This window comes from Lycorma delicatula, chromosome 2 (assembly GCF_047948215.1).
Source record: "Lycorma delicatula isolate Av1 chromosome 2, ASM4794821v1, whole genome shotgun sequence".
Lineage (NCBI taxonomy): Eukaryota > Metazoa > Arthropoda > Insecta > Hemiptera > Fulgoridae > Lycorma > Lycorma delicatula.
The window spans coordinates 207,543,319-207,570,860 of record NC_134456.1 but is presented as its reverse complement, the minus strand read 5'-3'; the positions used below and the strand labels follow the sequence as shown (position 1 = coordinate 207,570,860).

General features: G+C 32.5%; 1 protein-coding gene across 1 annotated transcript in view; it reads left to right on the top strand.

The window, feature by feature from the left end:
- Nucleotides 1–27,542, top strand: part of Ac3 (Adenylate cyclase 3) — a 951,674-nt gene that overhangs the window by 801,237 nt on the left and 122,895 nt on the right. The gene's annotated exons all lie outside the window — the stretch shown is intronic.

Sequence of the window (27,542 nt, the reverse complement as noted above, 5' to 3'; positions counted from 1 at the left end):
AACAGTCTCCGTTCGACCATTCCCGAGATGTGTGGTTAATTGAAACCCAACCACCAAAGAACACCTGTATCCACGATCTAGTATTCAAATCGGTATAAAAGTAACCGCCATCGCTTTTACTAGGACTTGAACGCTGGAACACTCAACTTGTCTGACTTGAACGCTGGAACACTCAACGCGTCTGAATTGAACGCTGGAACACTCAACGCGTCTTCCCAAATCAGCTGATTTGGGAAGACGAGTTCACCACTAGACCACCCCGTTGGGTTGAGTTAACTATACCCACAAATTATTATCCACACTGTTATATTATATATATTTTGGTCGATTTGTTATCCTTGTATTCTACTGTATTTTCGGGTCAATAAGAACATCAATGGTAAACCATTTCATGTCCCCCTAAACACTTTTCCATTTTCGATTGTAATAAGCGTTTCTCATCAGATCTATTACAACCATTCAGGTTAGATCTACAACAGCATTTAAATCTAAGGAGAAAAATCAAGCAATTACTCAACAGCTTAATAAAAATTTTGTTGGAAAAATTCCACAATGTCTTTTATAAGATCTGTAATAGTTTACAGATAATAGTAGTTTACGGTAATAGTTAGATTGTTATTTTTTCTAAATTTTAGTGGTATTTTATGTCATCATATTTTTAATACGATGACATAAGCTTAAATTTTAAACTTTATATATTGTACGAGTGTCAAAGATCAGTATAATATCGTAAAGTAAGAAACAACTGATATTAATTTTTCATATATATTTTTAACTTAGATTTTTTATAAGTGACTCAAAAACGTTTTATGTATGGGGCATTTATGGCGGTAAGTCTTGGACAAAATTTAAAAAAAGAGGTAGCTCTCCTACCTCTTTTTTAGGGGATCATATGGTATCCAAATTCTTTTACTAAAAATTATGTCTTTTTTAGCATTTACACTCTAAATAACGGATATATATTTTTTTATGATAACAATTACATTTGGTTAAGGATCAACTGAGACCCATTATGTGTTTTACTAAGAATTTTTTTGAAGGGAAGCGTCTTAACGCTGTCTTCGGAATGGCCAGTCTGAAAAAAACGAGCGTCACGCGCTAGCTGATTCTCCCATTATGCCTATCGCGTTCTATATTCCGATATTAATACGCCGTTCAGTAAGCGCGCTGTTTCTCTCTCTCTCACTCTTATATACGGCTTTATGCGTATACGCGTGAAATAAATATATTTTATAATATGTGTATTTCATTGTTAGTTAAAATTTTTATTAATAAAATGTTATCATTTGTATATATATTGCGTATACGTTTTTTATACCATTAATAATTCATAAAATATTGCATAAATTACATTACATTAATTATTCATAAAATATTCAAAAAATAGAAATACATCGACGGAAGCGCTTCCGTCGAGTGTTCGCGCACCAACGCACTCGTTTTTTTCTCAATTATGTACTTTTAGTATCACAATTAATGTTATAAAGGTCGTTTGAACGAGGGGATAATGAAACCCTAATGTGTTTACTGAACATTTTGATACTTTTCGCAGCTGTACTCTAAAAACTGCATAATTATGTCTTAACATTTAAAAAACCAATGGCTTATTTGAAACAAAACCTGTCTAGAGAAAAGCCGGAAAAGTTATGCAACTTTTGTCCGGTTTCTTTTCATTTATTCAATATATTGATATATGTATTTTTGTTTTGTTTCCTTTTTTACTTAACTTACTTGTATTAGTTATTCAATCATACTATCTTACTAACTTTTTTATCTTACAGGACGTTATTTATAAAAACAAAATAAATAAAATACTGTAATGTACACGTAATTTGAAAAGATCCTTTAAGTTTCAGTACTATACTTTATTCGATGGGAAAATTAAGCCTATAAAAATAAATTAAATCTTTATTAAATTTTCCATCCAATTATTATTGGAGAGAACTGTAGTAAAAAGGCCATATACGTTGTTATCTTCACGATAAAGTTTAAACACGAAACAAAGTTGTTTAGATCATGCACGCGTGTGTGCGGCGCACATTCTCTCACGAATTTATACTCATAATAAGTTCTCAAGCTTGTAGATAACTAAACTTTCTACCGGAGTATTGAGAGAACTGAAAATAAACTTTGTATTGAAAAGTTATGACTTCCGTCTTCAACCTTTGAGATAAATGACGAGAAGAATAAGCGACAGGTAAAAGCTTTCTTTCAATCCTATAAACAAAGCGGCGTCAATGTTATCAAATAAAGAGTACTGTTGAAAAAAACATTATTATTATTCTTTGTTGTAATTCTGAGATTCTAAGGAGCCAGTAAAGGTTCATAATTTTACCCGCATCATTCTTTACAGATTTTGTTATTAAATATACCATAAAATTTTAATTATCTAATACTGAGAATACAACTGGAAACAAGAACAAAATCTTCAATAAAAAGATTTTGATTCGATTTGACCTCGATGACCAAATTACATTTTTATCATAAAAAAAAATAAAGATTTAGTAAAAAAAAAACTTGTGTCCCCCTTGCCAAACAGCTACCTCATACAAAACTTTTAGTAACAGTCACGACTTGAAAAACAGATAAAGCATCAGAAATTATAAAAAATATATTTAATTATTCAATCGGGTACCATGAGACCCCTTTTTTAAAAACATTCCTATGTTGTCTACATTAACATTAAACAGTTTAATTTTTATTCCTGAAATTCAAAATTAAAAAAAAAAATGATTTTTACAATAGGGGTCTCGTTCAGCCCTTTATTTTTTGGAGCTTAAAATTTTATTCATTCGAATAATTATCTGCTTCAATAAGTTGGTTCCGATTTTTTGCCATGTTAAAAAAAATTGGATTGAAAATCAGTCCAAAGATTTAATAATATCGTATTAAAATTTGTAATTCTAGTAGTAATCCATGAATGAAAAACATAAATATAATGAAGGAAAAAATTAAATAAAATAGTTAAAAATAACATTTATTTTGCAAATAAAAAGCATTGAAATCAAAATCAATACTTCTTCAAATATTTAATATTTCTTAAATTACAGTAAAGAAGAGAATATAGAGGTAAAATTACACTTAATTTCGAGCTAAAATTAAGGAAATAAATCGTCAAAATGAAAGATATTAATAAAATAATTTTAACTAAAGCTAAAACAGAAGCACCTCATTGGTAGTGAGAAAAATGAAATAATAATTCAGTTAAAAGAATAAAAATAAGGGAGTCGCTAACTTCGTTTCTTTTTTTTTCTCGCAGGAGGGGAAACCTTTTTAAGCACCATGCGGTCTAATACCCCATAGTACTATGGGACTCTCCCTTGCGGACCTATCCACTAAAGCCCCTCCCCCTCTACAAAACGGGATGTCGGGCTCTCCTTACGGTATTTTCACAGTAATCCATCTGTCCTGTCTCCATCCGCGCCTCCATTGCTGGCCCCACGCATAAACTTGTCGGGATTCCGCGGTTTTTTAACTTCGACATTTTTGGGCCGGGTACCTGCCCCAAGGGATACTCAGAGGTAGTTATTCAGCTCTAGACATCTACCGCCAACTTTGTTCGGATGATCTTAATTAGCATTGTGGACACAGCGTGCCACGATCGTTCAGTTTTTAGCAGAGTCCCGATGATGTTCTCTAGGATAAGCACACCGAATTTTCTCTCGCATGTTCCCTATGCTGCAGGAACCGAACACAGAGTGTTCCGCGGTGCCTTCCTCCCCGCAGTAATCACAATCCTCTGTGGGCCTAAGTGTCCGCGCGCACAAGTATGACTTGAAACACCCAATACCCGTAAATAAATGGTCAACTCGTACCCTAGTTCCCCATGTTTTCGGCACAGCCGTCTCTGAAGGCCCGGGATCAGTCTGGTAGGTCTATCTGCCTTTTATCGACTGATTCCATATCTCCAGCCACCTGCAGGCAAGTGATGCCTCAGCATCCGCCTTACCCATCTTTCTGTACATCTCATCCCTCTTCCGAACGAAAAGATCTAGAGACGCAAGTCCGGCATACCCGAAGGATGACGTCCTTGTACACCCGGCTAAATATTCCACGGGCTCTCCCCATCTGCAGCGAGACGGACCAGACTAGGGCTCAGTACATAGCCTCAAACTAATACAGTTTAACAAAAAAAAAAAAAAAAAAAACAAAACATTTCAATACATAAATAATAATCAAAATACATACATATTGACAAATATTTGTAACAAATTTCAATTTTTTTATGGATTTACGAAATATGAAGCAAAACAAGACTGTTTCGAGATAATGTTAAATTCCTCATTACTAATTCAATCGGCATTATAACTTTTAATTCTTAATAACTTTCATCGTGCTGAAGCCCAGTTTTCTTCCACTATCATAAAAAAGTAAAATATTAAAAATAGCAAAAACTACCTTACCCCTTTTCTTATTTTGTTCAAAATCTAATGAAATCATAATCTAGACATTTTTTAACAGTTTTCAAAAAAATATGTTGAAACAATCCAGAGATATTAATAAAAATTCAGGCCAACACACGTATGCATATGCATACATCTTCTACAAAATTACGTTTATGTTCTTTTAAAAAAGATTAATTAAAAAAAAAAAACAAAAAAAAAAACAGAAATATCGATGTTTCCCTTGAAATATCGGTAAGGGAAACGTGTAAAATGTCGCTATTCGCAAAAAATCAGACATTAAGATTTTGGACAGACAAGGGAAAGTATACACTTTCCCTTGCAGCAATCGTAAGAGCTATAGCCGAAAAAGTAAAAATGAGTATGAAATATATATTCATGTATTAGTGACTATTTTAAAACACATCAAAACAGGTTCATAATTTTTAAAAAAATCTGCAATAAAAAAATATTAGCTAAATATTTTGACAAAAAACAACTTTCTTCTTTTTTTTTGTCGGCGCATTGTAAGGATTCGCTTCCTTTACAACACCTTTTACGTTCCTCTATCAAAACAAATTTCTCTCTACCTCTCTGTACCCGAACCCTGATCCTCATTTACCTAATCTTTATCTTGCTCTACCTCATTTTATATTTATATTAAACTTTTCTTTAAAAATTATCTTTTACATTCGTAATACGCGCTTATCCACATTTAATATTTTGTGATGTAATAATTTAGATATCTTTCCCAATTTCAAAACAACTATACGAAACCATAAAATTATTTTTGTTATAATGAAGCAGTTCGTTTACTGATTTAAACATTATTTATTATTTTTTTTTTTTTTTTTGCGTAAAAGGTATTGTAACAAAATCAGTATAGCGGGCCTGAGTAACTGATTCCTACCAATTATTATGCAAGTAATAGTTAATATAATTGGAAGAATTCAGAAAGGGACAAATAGGAGAACCCTTTTTGTAAAGAATAGGTCTGTTTTACAATTGTCTTTTGTTACACTGCCCATTAACACACAATGAACGCCTGTTGTACGGTGAGAAAAGACAAGGTTTGGAATTTATGGGGAAAAAAGCCTCGGTCAACCGGTCTGACACTTCGACTTGGATCCGGTCCGTCAGGTAAAGAGGCGAGCATTATAAATTGTCAGGATAAGACAGCTAAAAGAGAGTTCTATTAGAACCAGTCTGCGAGGCATTACGACGTCAGTCCCACAAGGGCAGTTCATCGAGGAGAGGCTGCGAGTTGTGTGGAGTCGTGTAAGTTCGGTGGAGTCTGCGAACCAGTCCAGCGAGACGAAACGTACAACGACGGTCCAGCGAGGAGAGTCACAGGTGTGAGTCTGCGAGACGTCAGTCTAGCGAGAAGAGTCCTGAAACCAGTTCCACACGATTAAAGTGACGCCACGAGTAAATCCAAGTATGCAAGAAATACTATCGGTGAGTTACAATAAAACTAACTACAAGTGTATAAGTGAAAGAAATAATGCGATAGACTTCATTCATAAATTATTAGAGTAGACAACAAAAGGGATTTGCAAGTGAATTTTATAAGATCGTTTGTTAATGTAAGACTAGTGGTTAAAAAGGGTTAAAACTAGCTGTTTCTTTTGTTAATGGGTATAGTTTTCTAATTGTCTACCTAGAATAAATTTCGAACGATTATTTATTTTGAACTCTGTCTTGCGTGTAATCTGTATTGATTATTTACTATTTATCACTACTTGATGTGTAATATTTTGATTTTTATTCTTTGTTGATTACGTTATGTATTTTGCTCTGTTTTTATATCCTACTTTTTTATGTATTAATTATTTGATTTGTTATTATTGACATGTAATATTATTATCGTTTACTATTATTATCCTGATTATTATTGTGGTTGTAATTACTATATTTATATTTGTGTTCATTAACTGTTTTATTACTGTCACCTATTATTATCATTATTGTTATTACTATTAATTTGCCTGGTTGTAATTTGAACATTTTAAACCAATAAATTGTAATTATAAAACATTGTTAATTGTCAACAACCTCTCAATATCCTGATCGAGCTGCGGAACAAGCGACAGTATTTTAAAATTGTGATTATTTTTATTATAGATTTGAAGAAGTGTTAGGTAAATTTTACATGATAATTTACTATATTATGTAGTTTCATACATATTTGCTTTTATTAACAATTTACCTATTACGATTCATTTGGAAGACGGATTCATATCTTATCTGATTTTCGATGTACAGTTTTTTTGGTCTTTCTAATAAATGTATTGTCTATTAATTTTTTTTTTTTTAATTCGCTATTATATTTTCTCTACATTCATCTATGCTAAATCACTGAAAGGAAAACCGCTTTATTCCAAAATAATCTCATCCTATTTATATTGAAAATCATTACGTGGATAACAATATTACAGTATATGTCCAAGAAAATGAAATATTAATCGTCGATGCTAACCAAGGTGTAAAATCTGTAAATAAAAAATGGAAATTGAATTTGTTAAACCTTTACCAATTTAATTTAAAAATAAAAGGAAATTTCATTTTTCAGTTTCATTTGTGTGACTTTTATGGATTTTCAATATTTTTTAATTTCTCAGCCGCTGTATAAAGATGATACCTACTAATGCATTAACTAGTCCGAGAAAATAAAGTTAACTCAAAATAAAGATTATGAAAAACATTTTTGTTATGGTTATTTTTAGAAGATACAAATTAAGTCTTTTGAAAGACGAGACCGTTGATTATAGTAAAACCAAAGAGAATTCATTAAAAAAGTTTTAAAAAACGTTTGTAATAAACAGGAATTAGATAGGTGGAAAATTTACTTTACTAATAATGATTACAAAAATGAATTATTGTTGAATACGGATAAGGAATTTAAAAACTACTGTAAATACATACTACTGTATTTATCATAGTTCTTTTTCTCTCTTGAGAACATAAAAATCTCGTGATACAATTTGTCTTAAAATAATCTTGATTGTTTTAAATATTTCCTCATTTATCCATGAGGAAAGATAAACCGTAACTCTTATCCTATTTGATAAAAACGATTGGAAAATGTCTCTGTGATCAGTCTGAGTACAGAGATTAAGTACTGCATCATTAGCTATTCTTTCCCTTTCAACTTGGGGTTATACATCTGAATTTTATTACCTTTTTAAATTCGTAATTTTTTAATTCCTTGTACGAAGTAAAAGGAAGTACTGTGATCACGAAAAATTTCGGTTTTTAGATTTCAACGGAAATATCCATTTTTACCCATACCTGAATCCATTTTGACTAGTTTCGGCGTGACGTCTGTAGGTAAGAATGTATGCATGTATGTCACATAACTCAAAAACGTTTAACTGTCGATGTTGAAATTTTGGACCCTCAAAAGAATAACATATACACTTGAGGCATACATGCCCTTTTTTTTTCTTTCTTTTTCGTGTTTAGCCTCCGGGAATGACCGTTCAGGCATTACTTCAAAGAATGAATGAGGATGATATGTATGAGTTTAAATGAAGTGTAGTCTTTTACAGTGTCAGCTCGACCATTCCTAAGATGTGCGGTTACTTGAAACCCAACCACCAAAGAACACCGGTATCCACGATCTAGTATTCAAATCCGTATAGAGACTTTAGGTCTTTACTAGGACTTGAACGTTGGAACTTTCGACTTCCAAATCAGCTGATTTGGGATGACGCGTTCATCACTAGACCAACTCGGCGGATTTAAAGGCATACATGCCCGATCTTTAATAAATTGCAAACATTCTTATCTTTTAGTTCATTACTCCTCTGATATTGTCGGACAATATTCCCCTAAGTCGAAATTCATCATCACTTCTTTTATTTCTTTTTTTTGCCGATTTTTTAATCGCTCTTTGGTTTGATATAATTCTTCTGAACTTAATTTTATACACTAGTTTTCAAATGTTCAATCTCTTTATATTCATCACCCTATCTTAATCTTTTTATTCTTTCCTTGCTCTTAACGTTTTCTTCCTCTTTATATTTATGATCGTCTTAATCTGTTAATTCTTTCTTTAGTTTTAACATTTTTTTCCTCTTTATATATTTATCATCTCTTAATTTTTTTATTCTTCCCTTGTTCTTAACAATTTCTTCCTCTTCATATTCATCTTCTTGTTGTTTTTTTGGCATTTATTTTTACATGTTATTTTCTTCTCCTGTATAGTTGTTCCTTTTTCATTATTGATTATTCACCAAGTAATCCAATAATAAAAACTGAACATTTTACACCGAAACGTCGAAAGTAACATGTGTAACCAGTATACAGGAGTTCACTAAACGGAATAATTTAATTATTATTAACTTTTATTTTTTCGAAACACCAGAAATCTGAAACATTTGTTAATCAGCAACTCACGAAAATACAAACAATACTGATCTGGTGAAACGAGTAATAAACGAACTTTTTCTCTAAACCAATATTTCATGTAAGATTCTTGAATTAATAATTGTTTAATAATTAATGTAAACAAATAATAATTATTAATTATTATTTGTTTAATAATTAATGTAAACAAATAATAATTATTAATTATTAATTAATTATTAATAATTAATTAATTTATAATTATTATGATTAATAATTATTATTAATATTTGATGTTAATAAAAACTAATATTTCACCAATTGTGTAACTGACCATTTATTAGAGAACTGTATCTCACTTTCAAATGAAATAAGCTAAAATGAATTGCAGCAAAAAATATGTTATGTAATTTAATAGGCGTACAAGGAAGTCATGTGGTGTCCACATCAGATTTTTTAAATATGTTTTTATTTACTTACAGTGACTGTTCGAAAACCTAAATGTATCTAGGTATAAATTTTAACTTCTAGGTATAAATTTTATCTCTAAAACAAGATATTTTATTTTAGTAATGCCTTAACATAATTTTTTTTTTAATGTGTGATGATTAAATGATTAAAACAATAATCATTTTAATGAAAATCAAAATAAACGAAGTAAGTGAAATTGTTAATCAAAATAATGAGAAGAAAGAAATTTTTATCGTGTGTATTCTATAACACAAAAAAATCCTTGTCACTCGCTTATCTACTTGAATTTACCTCAGTTAAACCGAAAACCTTTTAACGACACCAGGTGCGTTAGTTGATCCGTAATGGTTCTTAAAAAGCATAGTACCTAATGAAAGGTAACACTCAAGATTCTTATTATCTACAATGTTAACAGATTATAAATTTATTCATAACTTTAATTTTAAACCTTTACAAAAAGAAATCGGATAACTTTATTTTCTTAGCGTTAAAATGTGTATTTGTCAAACTTTATTATATTTTAATTCAAAAATTCTTTTTCCTCTAATAAATAAAATAATAAAAAAAAATAATAAAAAAAAAAAAACACATTTGAGACAAATAATCATATTAGGATTCCCAAAGTATTTAAATGGAGATGTTAGTTTCGTGAAAAGCTTTTTTTTGTTATTGCATGAAATTGATCATAAACAAAATTTAGAACTGTATTATCAACGTACTATCGTTTAGCAGCTATAGTAATCTGTTCAATTTTTCACGCATAGTAATCCAATTTGAATTACTCGTTTCATCAAACTGCTTATGTATTATAAATTTCTGTAATAGATGAATTTATATTTATTCAAATATGTTTGAGAACTTCACAGAAAGATATTTAAGGTATTTTTCTCATTAAAATAATGAAAAAAATTCATAAAATCATAGGTCGGGAAACACTTTAATTTTAAGTTACATAGCGAAATAATTATCCCAGATTTTTGCTGTCGAATAATGCAAAACAAAACCTCTATGAAATCTAATTATTCAGCAAATTTACTAGTTTTATATGTATGTAAATTTATATGAAAGATTGAAAACTGTTTGGTTCCACAACTGTGTCTCCAGCAGTTTTCAAGAAAATCATTGTAAAACCCCAAAAAATTAAGCTGGAGTCAATAAGCACACGTTTGGAATAAATTAATTTTGTTAAACTGTCAATTAAGTACAAAAACAAAATTTATAGAGAAATTAATATTAAGAAAATTCATTTTAAGATACTAAAATGAAATAAAATCAATTTAAAAATCAATTTTTATTGAAAACCACCTCAAGACGTTTTTTCAATCTACCATACACTACTTAAGATATTATTTTTTTAATGCATAGTTTAGACGCTAAGATCGGCTTTGTTCCATTTGAAAATATGGTTTGCGACATGTTAAATTTTAAAATATTCCTGTAACAGCATTTTATTGAACTAAAATGAATAAGGTTAAAGTTGAAAGTAAAATAAAAATGGGATAAGTATAAACGTTTTTTAAATGATTTTAGTTATCGTTCGTATGATCTTATTAGTATTCATAAAATGGCTCTTAATAACTTGAAAAATTAACAGAAAAAATGTCCTTTATATATATATATATATATATATATAAAAATTGTCGCGTGTTCCGTGGCTCGATCAGGATATAGAGGTTGTTGAAAATTAACAATGTTTTTTTTTTTTTTTTGTCTTCAGTCATTTGACTGGTTTGATGCAGCTCTCCGAGATTCCCTATCTAGTGCTAGTAGTTTCATTTCAGTATACCCTCTACATCCTACATCCCCAACAATTTGTTTTACATACTCCAAACGTGGCCTGCCTACACAATTTTTCCCTTCTACCTGTCCTTCCAATATTAAAGCGACTATTCCAGGATGCCTTAGTATGTGGCCTATAAGTCGGTCTCTTCTTTTAACTATATTTTTCCAAATGCTTCTTTCTTCATCTATTTGCCGCAATACCTCTTCATTTGTCACTTTATCCACCCATCTGATTTTTAACATTCTCCTATAGCACCACATTTCAAAAGCTTCTAATCTTTTCTTCTCAGATACTCCGATTGTCCAAGTTTCACTTCCATATAAAGCGACACTCCAAACATACACTTTCAAAAATCTTTTCCTGACATTTAATTTTTGATGTAAACAAATTATATTTCGACCACTGAAGGCTCGTTTAGCTTGTGCTATTCGGCATTTTATATCGCTCCTGCTTCGTCCATCTTTAGTAATTTTACTTCCCAAATAACAAAATTCTTCTACCTCCATAATCTTTTCTCCTCCTATTTTCACATTCAGTGGTCCATCTTTGTTATTTCTACTACATTTCATTACTTTTGTTTTGTTCTTGTTTATTTTCATGCGATAGTTCTTGCGTAGGACTTCATCTATGCCGTTCATTGTTTCTTCTAAATCCTTTTTACTCTCGGCTAGAATTACTATATCATCAGCAAATCGTAGCATCTTTATCTTTTCACCTTGTACTGTTACTCCGAATCTAAATTGTTCTTTAACATCATTAACTGCTAGTTCCATGTAAAGATTAAAAAGCAACGGAGATAGGGAACATCCTTGTCGGACTCCCTTTCTTATTAGGGCTTCTTTCTTATGTTCTTCAATTGTTATTGTTGCTGTTTGGTTCCTGTACATGTTAGCAATTGTTCTTCTATCTCTGTATTTGAACCCTATTTTTTTAAAATGCTGAACATTTTATTCCAATATACGTTATCGAAAGCCTTTTCTAAATCTATAAACGCCAAGTATGTTGGTTTGTTTTTCTTTAATCTTCCTTCTACTATTAATCTGAGGCCTAAAATTGCTTCCCTTGTCCCTATACTTTTCCTGAAACCAAATTGGTCTTCTCCTAACACTTCTTCCACTCTCCTCTCAATTCTTCTGTATAAAATTCTAGTTAATATTTTTGATGCATGACTAGTTAAACTAAAACAATGTTTTATAATTACAATTTATTGGTTTAAAATGTTCAAATTACAACCAGGCAAATTAATAGTAATAACAATAATGATAATAATAGGTGACAATAATAAAACAGATAATGAACACAAATATTAATATTAATATAGTAATTACAACCACAATAATAGTCAGGATAATTGTAGTAAACGATAATTACATTGATATAAGACATAAAATAATCAAAACAGTAACCATGACATAAAAAAAGACAAAAATACATAACGTAATCAACAAAGAATAACAATCAAATTACTATCCATTAAATAGTGATAGCAACGTCAATAGTCGATAATAAGTACAGATTACACATAATACAGAGTTACAAAATAAACAATCCTTCGGAATTTATTCCAAGTATATAAGCAGAAAACTAGTATTCAGACCCATTAACAAGTTTTAACCCTTCTTAACCACCAGTCTTATATTAAAAAACAATTTTATAAAATTCACTTGCAAATACCGTTTTGTTGTCTACCCTAACAGTTTATGAATGAAGTTATTGCATTATTTCTTTCGCTTATATACTTTTAGATTTACTGTAACTCACCGATAGTATTTCTTGGTTACTGGAATTACTCGTGGCGTCACCTTAATCGTATCGAACTGGATACTCTCCTCGCTGGACTGACGTCTCGCAAACTCACACCTGTGACTCTCCTCGCTGGACCGAAGTCGTAACTTGTCGCTGGACTGGTTCGCAGAACTCCATCGAACCCACACAACTCGGAGCCTCCTCTCCTCGCAAAATTGACCTTGCGGGACCGATGTCGTAACGCCCCACAGACTGGTTTTTAATTCCGCCGAACTGTTTCTTAGCTGGTCTTACTGGGCTATTTATACTGCAAAGCGTGAGAAGAGTCGACCGAGGCTTTGCTCCCATGAATTCCAAGCCTGGACTCTTCTTGCCGTACAACCTGTTTTCAACAGGTTTTCATGTTAGCGGGCGGTATAACAAAAGTCAACTGTAAAACGGACCTATACTTTACTAAAAGGGTTCTCCTTTTTGACCCTTCCTGGATTCTTCTAATTGTTATATTAATTATTACTTTCATAACGGATTACTTCCAATTAAGTAATCCGTTACTCAGGCATGCTATACCGGTCTTGTTACAATATAAACGAAATTGATCCAAGTACAGAAATATATATTAAATAAGATAACACTTACCTTATTTTTTCATATCTTTACAAAAACGTTTTCGTGGAAACCCACATCTTCAGTTGTAATATATTCTTAAACGGTTTATATTAAATTACATACTACACTCGAATACATTCCAAATTATAAAGGTAAATGTAACTTTTTTTATTTTAAAAATTAAAAATAAATTAAAACTTTTATAAAATATAAATTATCGAAATTAAAGTGACAATACTGTAACATTGGCTAGACAAGTTACGTGTTCCATTTCATCCTGGTTATTTAGTTATTTATTTATTTTAAGTTTTATCAAATTTGATGTCATATTTTATATATTTAGTTTTTAATTTTTAATTTCTATAATTTATATTTTAAAAATGTTTTATATTTACCTTGAAAAATTTGAATTTATTCGAATGTAGTATGTAATTTGATATAAAGAGTTTAAGATAAATTACAACTGAAGATGTGGGTTTCCACGTAAACGTTTTTGTAAAGATATGAAAAAATAAGGTAAGTCATCTTATTTAATGTAATTTCTATACTTAGGTGGATCAATTTGGTTTATATTTGTATATTAGTACAAAGAATGGGTCTTGAAAACATTAACTTTAGAAAAATACATAAATAAATATATATGTAAGTACATATATATACATATATATATATGTACCGAATGAGCAATTTAAAACCAAACCGAACCGCCTCGGTTTGGTCGTATATGTTACTACACGTCTATTATTGTTCAATGCAGTACAGTTACTAAAATGTGTTTCTAATAAGATAATTGAATATCTGCAAAAATTCGATCCTCCTACACTAATGCTAAAAGACGATGAAGGTAAAACAGCCCACATAGTTCAGAAAATGCTAAAATTCTGGCTGAAGCGTTCAAAATTTTATAATTGCGAACAACCTGCTAAATTGCTCCTTATAGAAACAAATCCAGAAGTTCTCTCTAAACGGGAAGAAGCCCATCCTACATCAAATTAACACAAGCAAAAAAAGAATTGAAGAACTACAAAACTTGTGGTGAAGATCAAATGTTTGCGGAAGTTTGGAAAAATCCTGTCAAAACACACTGGTAAAACTGCACAGGTATTTAATAGGAATCTGGAGAGAAGAAATACTCCCAGAACACTGGACGATTGGTATAATCCATCCGCTTTAAAAAAGGGGATAAGACAACTTCAGAAAACCACAGGGGACAACGCTGTTACGACTGTACCTATGAAATTCTCTCCAGAATAAACTTAAAGATAAAAACATATTAGAGCCCCAATTAGGGGAATATCAAAGTGGATTTAGACCATATAGAAGTTGTGCAGACCTGATTCTTACATTAAAATTAATAACAAGGAAAACTATAAAATAAATAACAAGCAATTATTTATAACTTTCATCGACTTTAAAAAGGCATATGATTGTATTCATAAACAAACTTTGCTAGATCCCACGAAATTATGGGCTTTACCCAAAATTGGTGAAAATTATAGAATTAACATTAACAACACACAGTCCAAGGTTAAATTCAGAAACGAGATGTCTGAACCCTTCCCGATAAAGACCGGATTGAGACAAGGTAATGGACTTTCCCCACTGCTATTCAATATTACACTGGACAACATAATTAAAATTTGGCATAAGGAAAATTTCCGTTAAAACAATAATAGGAACAGGTAAAAATTCAATAAAAACTATTATATTAGGAGTTGCTGATGATTTGGCTTTACTAGCATTAAATATGGAAGAGATTACAAAACAAATCACCAGCATAGAAAAAATTTCCCAAAGGATTGGCCTGAAAATCTCTTATGAAAAGACAGAAATAATGGCCAATGGATTCCCTCTGCATAAGCAAAGTCAAAATTGACGATAAAGAAATAAAATTAGTTGAACAATTTAAATATTTAGGTAAAATCATTCACTGCAGATTGAAGGAAAAACAAACATGGCAAAACAGAATAACAATAATTAAAAGAGTATAAAGTCAAACTTGGCAAACATACAGTAAAAAATGTCTTTCAATAAAATCCAAAATTCTCCATTATATCACAGAAGTTCTTCCGGTGGCGCTTTATGCTTGTGAGACTATCTTTCAGATTAAGAATGAAAGTAAAACGGACCGATTACTTAAAACAGAAAGGCGAATTATCAGAACTTGCTTAATTTAAAAGTTATCAAAAGGATGGAGTTTGGCAAATCGCCACAAATGAAACAGTCTACAAACAAGTCGATCTGATTCTCAGTACAATGAAAACACGAAGGATTTCCCATTTTTTCCACATATTAAGAATACCTGAGAACCGAATTCTAAAACAACCGGTCACAAAGAATATTAACAAAAAACCTGTGGAAAATACGTTGAGAAAACAAAAGAGATCTTCAAGAAATTGGATTGAGGGTTGAGGACAGCTGTAATAAAATGAAAATTAACTTCGCATTTCAAAACAATAGATTAAACGTTAATAAGGCATAACAAAGTGGAGGTCACAGACGAGATGAGGAAGCAACGATCCGATAGAATGAAGAAATACTGGGAAAATCGAATGGCCAGAAATTCAAGAGGAACTGAAATATGGTTGACTAAATATAATGAATGACTAGAACGTGGCCTCAAAAGTAAAAAAAAAATAAAAAATAAAACAAAGAAAATATAAATTTTATGTAGAAACAATACATTACTACATCTGTCAGAAAAGTACTTATTTAATGTATACCAAAACCAAATTTTTTTTGGTGAAGAGAAAAATTTGCTAAAAAGTAAAAAACTTACTATTAAAAAATGCTGTTAAAAAATAAAAAAATAACTGGAAATTAAACAATAAAAAAAACTACATAAAAATTACTAAGACAATAATTTTCTATTTCTTAATGACAGAAATAAAACAAATTATTTGAATTTCAAAGTCGGCAGTAAAATAACAACAGCTGATCAACAATGCGTAAAATTGTGTTAGTGTCTCTGTGAGATATATTAAAATAATGTTTTTCTAAATTGTGTTTTTTAATCGATGAAAGGATCGCTATATTGGATGCTTATCTGAGTTCTGGTTCCTTTCAAAAAACGCGTCAAATAAACGCGGAAAAAATTGTGAATACCAGTATCCCTGCAAAGCGTAACATATACGATTCGGTTTAAAAACGCAATGTGATCGGTTTCAAAATTTAAAAGAACTAGGCGATTTCCATTAGGAATCCATAAGCCGTAGTCGATATTCATGAGATCCAGATTAAGGAATAAATTCGGTGAAAAATTGTTTTCTGAGGTAAAAAAAAAGTAGTTTTCGAAAAATCTGAAGTTTTTTTTTTGTCTTCAGTCATTTGACTGGTTTGATGCAGCTCTCCAAGATTCCCTATCTAGTGCTAGTCGTTTCATTTCAGTATACCCTCTACATCCTACATCCCTAACAATTTGTTTTACATATTCCAAACGTGGCTTGCCTACACAATTTTTCCCTTCTACCTGTCCTTCCAATATTAAAGCAAGTATTTCAGGATGCCTTAGTATGTGGCCTATAAGTCTGTCTCTTCTTTTAACTATATATTTCCAAATGGTTCTTTCTTCATATATTTGCCGCAATAACTCTTCATTTGTCACTTTATCCACCCATCTGATTTTTAACAGTCTCCTATAGCACCGCATTTCAAAAGTTTCTAATCTTTTCTTCTCAGATACTCCGATCGTCCAAGTTTCACTTCCATATAAAGCGACACTCCAAACATACACTTTCAAAAATCTTTGCCTGACATTTAAATTAATTTTTGATGTAAACAAATTATATTTCTTACTGAAGGCTCGTTTAGCTTGTGCTATTCGGCATTTTATATCGCTTTTGCTTCGTCCATCTTTCCATCTTTAGTAATTCTACTTCCCAAATAACAAAATGCTTCTACCTCCGTATTCTTTTCTCCTCCTATTTTCACATTCAGTGGTCCATCTTTGTTATTTCTACTACATTTCATTACTTTTGTTTTGTTCTTGTTTATTTTCATGCGATAGTTCTTGCGTAGGACTTCATCCATGCCGTTCATTGTTTCTTCTAAATCCTTTTTACTCTCGGCTAGAATTACTATATCATCAGCAAATCGTAGCATCTTTATCTTTTCACCTTGTACTGTTACTCCGAATCTAAATTGTTCTTTAACATCATTAACTGCTAGTTCCATGTAAAGATTAAAAAGTAATGGAGTTAGGGAATATCCTTGTTGGACTCCCTTTCTTATTACGGCTTCTTTCTTATGTTCTTCAATTGTTACTGTTGTTATTTGGTTCCTGTACATGTTCTGAAGTAAATCTGAAGTAAAATAAAAAATATTGAGGCCGAAAAACACACTGTTTAAATAAGTAATAAACAGATAAAAGGTTTAAGCAAAACTTTTAAGAATTTGATTCTACAACGTTTTACGTCAGATGGCTCTTAATATGAACACTCAAAAGCGCATCGCTATTCAGGGTGCTCACTTCGAAATCTTTTTTAAAAATATATTAAATATGTTAACTGCTAATATAAATATAGAATTTAAAATATTTTACGTTTTCATTTCACTGATAAAATGGTACATGTTGCAGTTGTGTTTAGACTGTGGCGGTTCGGTTTTAAGTTCCTCTCCCGGTGTACATATAAAAATAATATGATATATATTATATAATATATATATATAATATATATATATATATATATATATATATATATATATATATATATATATATATATATATATATATATATATATATATATATATATACAAAACTCACATAACTTTTAAACAATGCTCATATAATGCACTTTAAACAAAATTGAAAACCTGAATGGATAATGTATTTATTTTCCTACGGTATTGTGCAATGGGATACCCTACTTTCAATATTTTACCGGAAATAAATTTTCCAATTTTAATTCGATTGAAACGTTTATATGTGGACAACGCCCTATCCCTCTTCACTTTTTCTCCGCCTACCATTTTCTGCTTTTTCAATATTTGTGTTAATACTTCGTTTACTGATTGAATTATTTTAATAATTTCTATTATTATTAATATCAGAACAGGTACAAAATTGTCAGACTGCATAATTTTGCTTTCTACTTCTGTTCTATCTTATCTCATTTACCGATTTGAACAAATAAAATATAATTTTATTTACAGTAAAATTCTTCTTTATATTTTATTTAACACAAATAATATAGCTGGTAAAAAAATATTTAAGAAAATATTAATGATGAAAAAGTAGTATGTGTACTGTTGAAAGTTGTGAAGTTTTGGAATTTCAAAAAAAAAAATGTTCAAACTTATTTATTTTGTAATAGTTTTTGTATACCTTAAATTTAAAATTATTAAGATATATATATATATATACAGGGTCATTCACGGGAACCGGATGTTTTTAAAATAATCATAAAAAATTGAATATTTACTTTAAAAAAGTTTTATTGGTACTGAAACACTTGTTAAATCAAAGCATTTGTTACTTAGTCATGAACGAAAAATTATGTCCGGCAAGTGATGCCCATTTGGGCAATACATTGTTGTAGACTTTCACGGTAACTGGCCTCAATTCTTTGTAGCATGTCTACCTACATCAATCTGGGTGACGTGATGACGAATTGCGTGCGATCTTTAGGTCCTCCAATGTACGCGGTTTATTGCCGTACACACGCGATTTCAGAAACCCCCACAGAAAAAAATCACAACTACTCAAGTCGGGGGACCGAGGGGGCTAAGGAATGTCGCTGAATCTGGAAACGATCCGTCCCGGAAACAAGTTATGGAGAACAGCCATCGTTGCCCTCGCTGTGTGCGCTGTAGCTCCATCCTGCTGGAATAACACATTTTGACAATCGATTCCCCGGTTTCGTAATGTAACGATCAGCTGTTACAGTTACGGCAGCGTCATTTTCTTCAAAAAAATATGGTCCAATAACACCGACCTTTCCTATTGCACACCAGACAGTCACCTTTGGGCTATGAAGTAGTCTCTCGTGAAGCTGATGTGGGTTTCTTTCTGCCCAATACCGGCAATTCTGTTTGTTGACGAAGCCATTCAGATGAAAATGGGCTTCGTCACTCATTAACAATAAAAAATTTTCGTTTTCTTCAAAAATGGTAAGCATTTGTCGACAAAATTGTAATCGCTGCGTGAAATCTTGCTCGTTTAACTGCTGCACGACGGCTATCTTGTAAGGATGGAAATGCATGCAGAATTCGTCTTACCGTACTTGTGCTCATTTGAAGCGCTGCTGAATACCTCTGAATAGAGCGGCGTGGGCTTCTGACAATGGCTTCCATTACTCGTTCGATGCTCTCCTGAGTGCTAGCAGTTCGTCGGGGACCCGGTGGTTTTTTCTTCAATATTGAACCGCTTGTTCGAAGGTTGTTTATCCATCGCAATATTGTGTTACGAGAAGGGACACTTGCATTACGATGGATATTAAACTGACGGCGGAAATCTCGCTGAACAGCAGTTACGGATTCGTCATTTCGCACAAAACTGTCATACGCGTACAGGCGTTGGTTTAGCGTCCACGGCTCCATCTCAACGACTAAAATGTAAATGCTATGAAGAAAGGAAACGTCAGTCACCAGCCACGTGCCCCTCCCACCACGAACGCCCGAGTACAACCCACTGCAAAAACATCCGGTCCCCGTGAATGACCCTGTATATAGATATATATATATTTATCGTTTTTATAAAAAACAAAAAAAAAATTTGAAAAAACAATACAAATAGATAGCGTGCGTATGTATTACATATTAACATTTTTATTTACTTTGACAACCCTCTCGCGTTTTCTTTCACCCTACCCCCCGGGCCAGATCCACAACAAAGGAAAGCACAGCCCAGGGAGTTGTCTTCTCAAACGGGCCTCCCCGTCCACAGGTCATAAATCTAGTCCAATAGGTCAGCCCGCCGGTTAGATGTTTTCATTGCCTGCCTCTAACCCCTATGACGGGGTATCCAAGCCCGACTATGTCGTTTCAGAAGCCGGGACTCGGTCTTGAAGCCAGTTCCTCTAGTGAATACACCCTGTGCAGGGCACTCAAACCGGGTCTCGGTCTTTTTCTCGAAGGATTAAGAGACCCCCAGTCACTCTCTCTCTCTCTGTGTGTGTACAAAGTATATCACTAAGTTCTCTCGGGAGTTTCGTAACCTATTCTAATTGTGAAAATAACGGGAATAATTGATATAAATATATGTTCTAAAAAGATTCTTTTGAAAGTTACAGCTGGTGAAAAATTCCGCTCAGATTTCAGCTGCCCAGATGAAATGAGGTATAAAACGCAACTTAAGAGAAAAAATTAGTGATTTCATATTGTTGATGAGCTGAAAAACCTGATAAAATAGATCCCAGAACCGTACCTACAGTAGGTTTTGAAAAAAAATGGGACGAAAACCAATACACTGTGGTAAAAAAACTTGTTTTTTATCTTTGACGTACAATAACTTTGCTAAATGGGTAATAAACACATAAAACTTTTAAAACTATTTTGTAAAGAATTTAATTCTGAACAAAATGGTTTAAGAGAAGAATATAACAAAAAAAAAAAAAAAAAAAAAAACATTTGAATTTTATTTAGATACTGGACATTACTACTAGAATCGCAGGATTTTAGATCCCAAAACAATTAGCGCGACTATTCGCAATCTTCAGGAAAGAGATTCACTACGACCCGTCTAACACGATGCTATTGCTTATGAAATTATTATCGATGCAGTTCATGTATCAGTACACAACATCGCTCTAAGGGGATAATAAAGGAAAATTGAGAAGCGCGCATAGACTTGCACTGTTGAGGGTGGCCGCTAGTTACAGAACGGTGTCCTATGACGCGCTTTGCGTAATAACAGAGGTTCTACCAATAGACTTGCAGATTAAAAGCAGGATGCTTAGATATGAGGGACTACCACAAGACGAGATAGCAGCTCAATTGGAGCAAGAATGGCAGTTGGAATGGTCACGCTCAAGAGTCGGGGATTGGACTAGAAGACTAATCCCTGATACAGGTAAATGGTATGGAAGTGGATACGGAAACGTTGACTTCTATATGACACAGTTATTATCGGGGCATGGATTTTTCGGGCAGTACCTTGCCAGAATTGGATAAAGGGACACACCACAATGTGTTTATTGTGAGGAAACAGATAATGCGGAGCACACTATATTTGTATGTCCTAGATGGGCTGAAAACTGGAGGGTAATGTTTAACAAATCGATTGACACCGGATAATCTAATTAATTGAATGGTACAAAATCAAGAGAACTGGGACTGGTTCAGAAGGTTTGCTGGAGAGATCGTGAGAACTAAGGAAGAAGAGGGCGAAAGACTGTGATTAAGTTAAGTAGGGAAGAGTGGACAGTCTCTCCGTGGAGGGCCCGTATTCCCTGGTATGCGGGTTCCTGCGAAGGGGGAGAACTCCAGGGGAGATGGGAGTAAAAGAAAAGACCGAGTCCCGGCCGGCGGTGTTTCTCCCTGCGGGCGTCTAGGCGCTTTGTGGGGTGGGTACTGTCGGTTAGAGGTATAGGCGTAAAGACCGAGACCCGGTTCCCTGCGGAGAAGCTGGGGGACGGCATCGCCGGACCTTGGCCCTAACGCGGGGAATTAGAGGCAGGCAAAAAATAAAACAAAAGATCCAAGACTGGGGGGGCCAACCTGCCGTGCCGGATGTAAAGCCGGTGGGTGTTGGGGGACGCCCTCTTTGAATAGAAGGACACTCTCCCCGACTGAGTGTACTTAAATGGATATCCGGTCGGGGAGAGTAGGGGAGAAAAAAAAAGGTGAGCGGAAGAATTAAATAAATAATTTTTTTTTTGTTTAACCTCCGGGTCCGTCGTTAGATATTGCTTCAGAGGATGACATAAATTATCCTATAGCGTGTGAAAATGCCATGTCTGATCAGGATTCGAACCCGGGACCTCCGGATGAAGACCTCCGGTCTTTTTCTCGAAGGATTGAGAGTCCCCCAGTGTCTCTCTCTCTCTCTCTCTCTGTGTACAAAGTATATCACAAAGTTCTCTCGGGAGTTTTGTAACCTATTCTAATTGTGAAAATAACGGGAATAATTGATATAAATATATGTTCTAAAAAGATTCTTTTGATAGTTACAGCTGGTGAAAAATTCCGCTCAGATTTCAGCTGCCCTGATGAAATCAGGTGTAGAACGCAACTTAAGAGAAAAAATTAGTGATTTCATATTGTTGATGAGCTGAAAAACCTGATAAAATAGATCCCAGAACCGTACCTGCAGTAGGTTTTGAAAAAAAAGGGACGAAAACCAATACACTGGGGAAAAAAACTTGTTTTTTATCTTTGACGTACAATAACTTTGCTAAATGGGTAATAAACACATAAAACTTTTAAAACTATTTTGTAAAGAATTTAATTCTGAACAAAATGGTTTAAGAGAAGAATATAACAAAAAAAAAAAAAAAAAAAAAAACATTTGAATTTTATTTAGATACTGGACATTACTACTAGAATCGCAGGATTTTAGATCCCAAAACAATTAGCGCGACTATTCGCAATCTTCAGGAAAGAGATTCACTACGACCCGTCTAACACGATGCTATTGCTTATGAAATTATTATCTATGCAGTTCATGTATCAGTACACAACATCGCTCTAAGCGGATCGTTGTTTCGCATTCGACGGTTTAGAGGACACAGACAATAAACATTTTATCTTCATCATAAACAGCTAGTTCAACATCTACACCCAGGAGACGGTCAGCTTCCCTTGGTGTTCTGCAATTGGAATACAAATCGACACCTCTTAAAGTATGTTTTGTTTACCGAGAAAAATTTCACTGTAGATGACGTCAACAACTTACGCAAGAAGCATACATGGGCAGAAGTAAATTTGCATGAAACGGTGAAAGGCAATTTTCAACATAGATTTAGCGTTAGTGCCCGGTGTGACCTTCTTCACAATCAGCCGTCTGGATCGTTCATATTACCCGGCCGCTTAAATGTTGAGGTCTACATGCAATTTCTTCACAAAGAATTTCCACAGCTGCTTGAAGATTTTCCTCTAGCGCTGAGTCGCAAAGTATACTTCTAGCACGAGGCACGCCTCCATACGTCTTTTGTGCCGTTTCCACTCACTTAATTCATCATTTGCCTGAGAAATGGATCGGTCGTGGAAGTCCACATTACTTGTCACCAACATCGCCTGATGAAAAATTTAAACAAAATCTAAAGGTTTAGATTTAACCTTTAGATAAAGGGTTCTCCTTTAGATTTTTGCGTCTGGGGATGAAAAATATTGTATACAAAACAAAAATATATTTTCCTAAGGAATTGATTATCCGCATCACAGATGCAGCTGAACAACTTAAAAATAGCCTTGATGAAATAAAAAGAGCAACAAAAGTACAGAAGCACGCCAATAAAATGTGTTGAAGATGGCGGTCTCAATTTTGAATATTTATTATAAAGTGGTACGTACACTTTGGTCTAGTGTAAATAAAATAATAATTTTTCTAACTTTGCTTTATACAACTTATCTTACATTATTTAGTTGAGAATTAAATTCCCTATAAATGTCATTTAAAAATGTTATGCGTTTATCACCTATTTAATAATGTTATTGTACGTCAAACATAAAAAACAGATGTTTTATTCTAATCGGAATAAAAATGGTTTCCACCCAAGATTTATCATAAAATGCTGCAGATATGGTTCTGAGACCTAATTTATTTGATTTTTCAGGTCAAAACCCATAAGAAATCATTCATTTTACGTTTTACTTAACGTCTAAAAATTTCAGTACCGGGGTACTGAAATTTTTTAATTTCATCGGGGTACCTGAAATCTGAGGGAAATCTTTCACAAGCCGTAACTCGCAAATGAAGCATTTTAGGACACATATTTTATACGAACTTTTTTTATTATTTTCACGAGAAGAATAGGTTGTAAAGGTAAACTTTGTGATAGATTATATTGTTTTTTTTTTTTTGTAATTACAAACCAGACTGCTTCAAAGATGTACCAAAATTTCTTATTTCTAAGTTTTCGGCAGGGAACAAAGGATTTATTATAATAAATAAACTTTTAACACTTGTTAAAAGTGTTCGATAACACTTGTTTTACTATATACTAACGTTAATTGGAAAACAGGATTTCTTAACCTTATTTTCTTTGCTAGTTTTAATTTCAGATTAACATTAATGAACAATATATTGCATGTGATGTCAAATAAATCTACCTACTGAAATAATTGTTTGATGTTCTATTTTATTTTAATTCTGTAATAAACAGTAGATTATGAAAAGATCTACATATATTTTATATAACTAATAATCCAACCAATTAAAAATAAATATTTCTTATCATTAGAAAACAGCTAGAAGAAATTCTACCGAAAGAAAAATTAAACTACTAAAGTTGTAAAAACTTTCTACCTAAATTATAAAAAACAATTTTTTTAAACGTTAAATAAAACATAAGAATTAAAGTTCCCTATTACGAACGAAATTTTAAAAAAGATAAAATAAAATATTTATTATACAAATCTATGTTAGTGTTTGAGATAGAACATAAAAATACTAACCTAAATGGAATAAAAAAATATATATATATATGTATATATATATATATAATATTACTGAAATTGTGCAATGGGATACCCTACTTTCAATATTTTATCAGAAATAAATTTTACAATTTTATTTCCAAACACATATAGTAAAGTGCATTTTTATTAAGTTCCTTTTTGTTGTTTTTGTTATATAGATATAAAACAGATGTTTTATTTTAGTTTAAAATTTATGAAATTAATATAAATGTTATTTAATCTTTTTGTCTTCTGTTTTATTTTTATTTATTATAATTTTAAAATATTATTTTACCGACTTTTCGAAGATAAGTACAATATTGCTGAAGGTCGCGTGATGGGAGTGGAGGGCGAAAATGAATTTTATATACGTTTTGAGATAAAAGGAGTACGAAAATCGCTTAAATTGGGGGTTTCCTTGTGTGTGTGTGTGTGTGTATATATACAAATGCCAATGTATAAAATTTTTTGTCTCAAAAATCTGCAAAACCACTACGTAAATTACATTATAATTTAGATTTGCTGCAGTAGCGTATCTGAAGTTGTTTATATGAAAATTTTATGAAGAATAGTTGAATCATTCTTGAATTGCAATTTATAGTCGGAAAAATTAGTTCAAGGCAAGTTTGAAGCGTGGTCTCTTATGATGCTGCAAGTTGGAAAGTTGACGTTTCTTTATTTGTGGTGTCTACTGTTAGCAATATAAAACCAAATTTGAAAAAAAAGTTAAATATAAAATATTATATTTAATATTAGTTAAATTATATAATATCTATCTTGTATAAGTTTATACAGAATTTAGGGGGATGATATGCTTCGAGTTCGTTTTTAAGGGCAGCGGGTGCTCACCAACCACGCTAACTTGAAACAATATAATATCTATTTCAGATCCGCCTGGCAGCTGATGAGTCCCCGCAGCTGAGCGTCTGTGGGGAGTTCCAATCAAATGAACACCTGATGTTTGACTGCCTTGCTTCTGGGGTTTGGGGGGGGGCAGAGACCGAGCCACCCTGGAACTTAGAGGTCAAGGGGAATATTGACCACTCATATGCGGCGAGTCAATATGGCGAGAGCCACACAGCGGTTGCTATGTTCAACCGACATCAGTAGTTTGCTTAAGGGAAAGACTCTTACCGCATTGGCTGTGGGAAGCTAACCCTGAGTGTGGCTGACCGCCAGCTAATTACTATGGCTACAAGCACTATAAAATGGTGGACAAGTATTTGCTGGCGTTCAGCGACCTAGCCGTGGCAGCGAATTGTTGCCTAGACGAAATAAATTTTATTATGGTTGTCATATATATTTTCAGTAGTTGAGGGGGGTGCGTCTACCCATTTTAGCAAATATATGACAATGAGCGGTTGGGACACGTAAGCCGATGGTGTATGGCACCGCGCTTAGTCAGCTTATGCTGTTAGGTAAGCTCTAGCAGCTATGTTATGACACTGGTCACTAAACCGAAGGTTTTTCACTGGTCACTAAATCGAGCCTCAGTTGCCGTTTCTGGCACAGACATTCAGTCTCATGCTTTAGGGCGACCTAATGGGGTGGTGGCAGGAGAAATGTCAAGCAAATCAAAATATGATATATTTATATTTAATATCATGTATAATGTAAAGTCGGACTTCTTGCGCAGGACGCAAGGTTTTTTCCCCTTATTTTCTCTAAGTCCTATATAAAATCTTTGTTTCTAAAAACTGTGAGGGATTAATAATAATTTATTTTTTTAAATATTGTAATGTAATATATATATATATATATCATAAACACACACACATATTATTTTTAATAGAACACTCATTAAATAGATGCCTAAAATGTTACATATTTCGATTGACAAAATACCTCTTGGCATATTTTTGTTTATATGTTAATGAATAGTTGTAAAAATAATTCCATATACTCGCTTATACTGTAGTCTTTCATGTTGTCAAGGAGATCTGTAGCTCGTCGACTTTTATGGTTTTCTTTTTTATCTGCTTCTGAAGCGTTTAATTTCTTCATTTACTGTTAAACTATTATGGTGTTGGATATATACACCAAAATATATTTGTAACGATCATAAGCATTTTTGATTGGAATCGCTCAAATATTTCAATGCTGTTGTTATTTGACTTATCCAAAACTGCGTAGCTCATGTCCAGAACGATTTAAGGATAATTATGTGCAATAATTGTTATTCAATGAAAATTTTGATTTCCAGTTGTTATAACCACATCGATATGGTATAATGGTATAATTACATTTATTTGTATCATTTATGTAAATTCAATCTCAGCCGCCACTCACAGGTACAGGTTTAGATATTTAGAAGGACAAATTTTTAAATTTACGTGATATTTATAAATACTAAGAATTTCCTTTTCACGTATACAAATACTCTTTTTTACATCTGATTTATAAAAAAAAAAAATTGAAGTTGCTTTTTTCATCATCTGCACGGAACTAAACATATTTCAGCATACAAAGCGGCATTGAATTGCAGGATACATTTAGGTCTTTAAGCGACACCTTCACCTTTTCGATCACTGATATAGCTTGCTATAAAATGAAGATACTACTTTTAAAGAAAGCAACTCTGACTTGATAATTTATCTTTTAGGCGATTTACTCGCATTACAACTAAAATAGATACCAAGAAGGATAA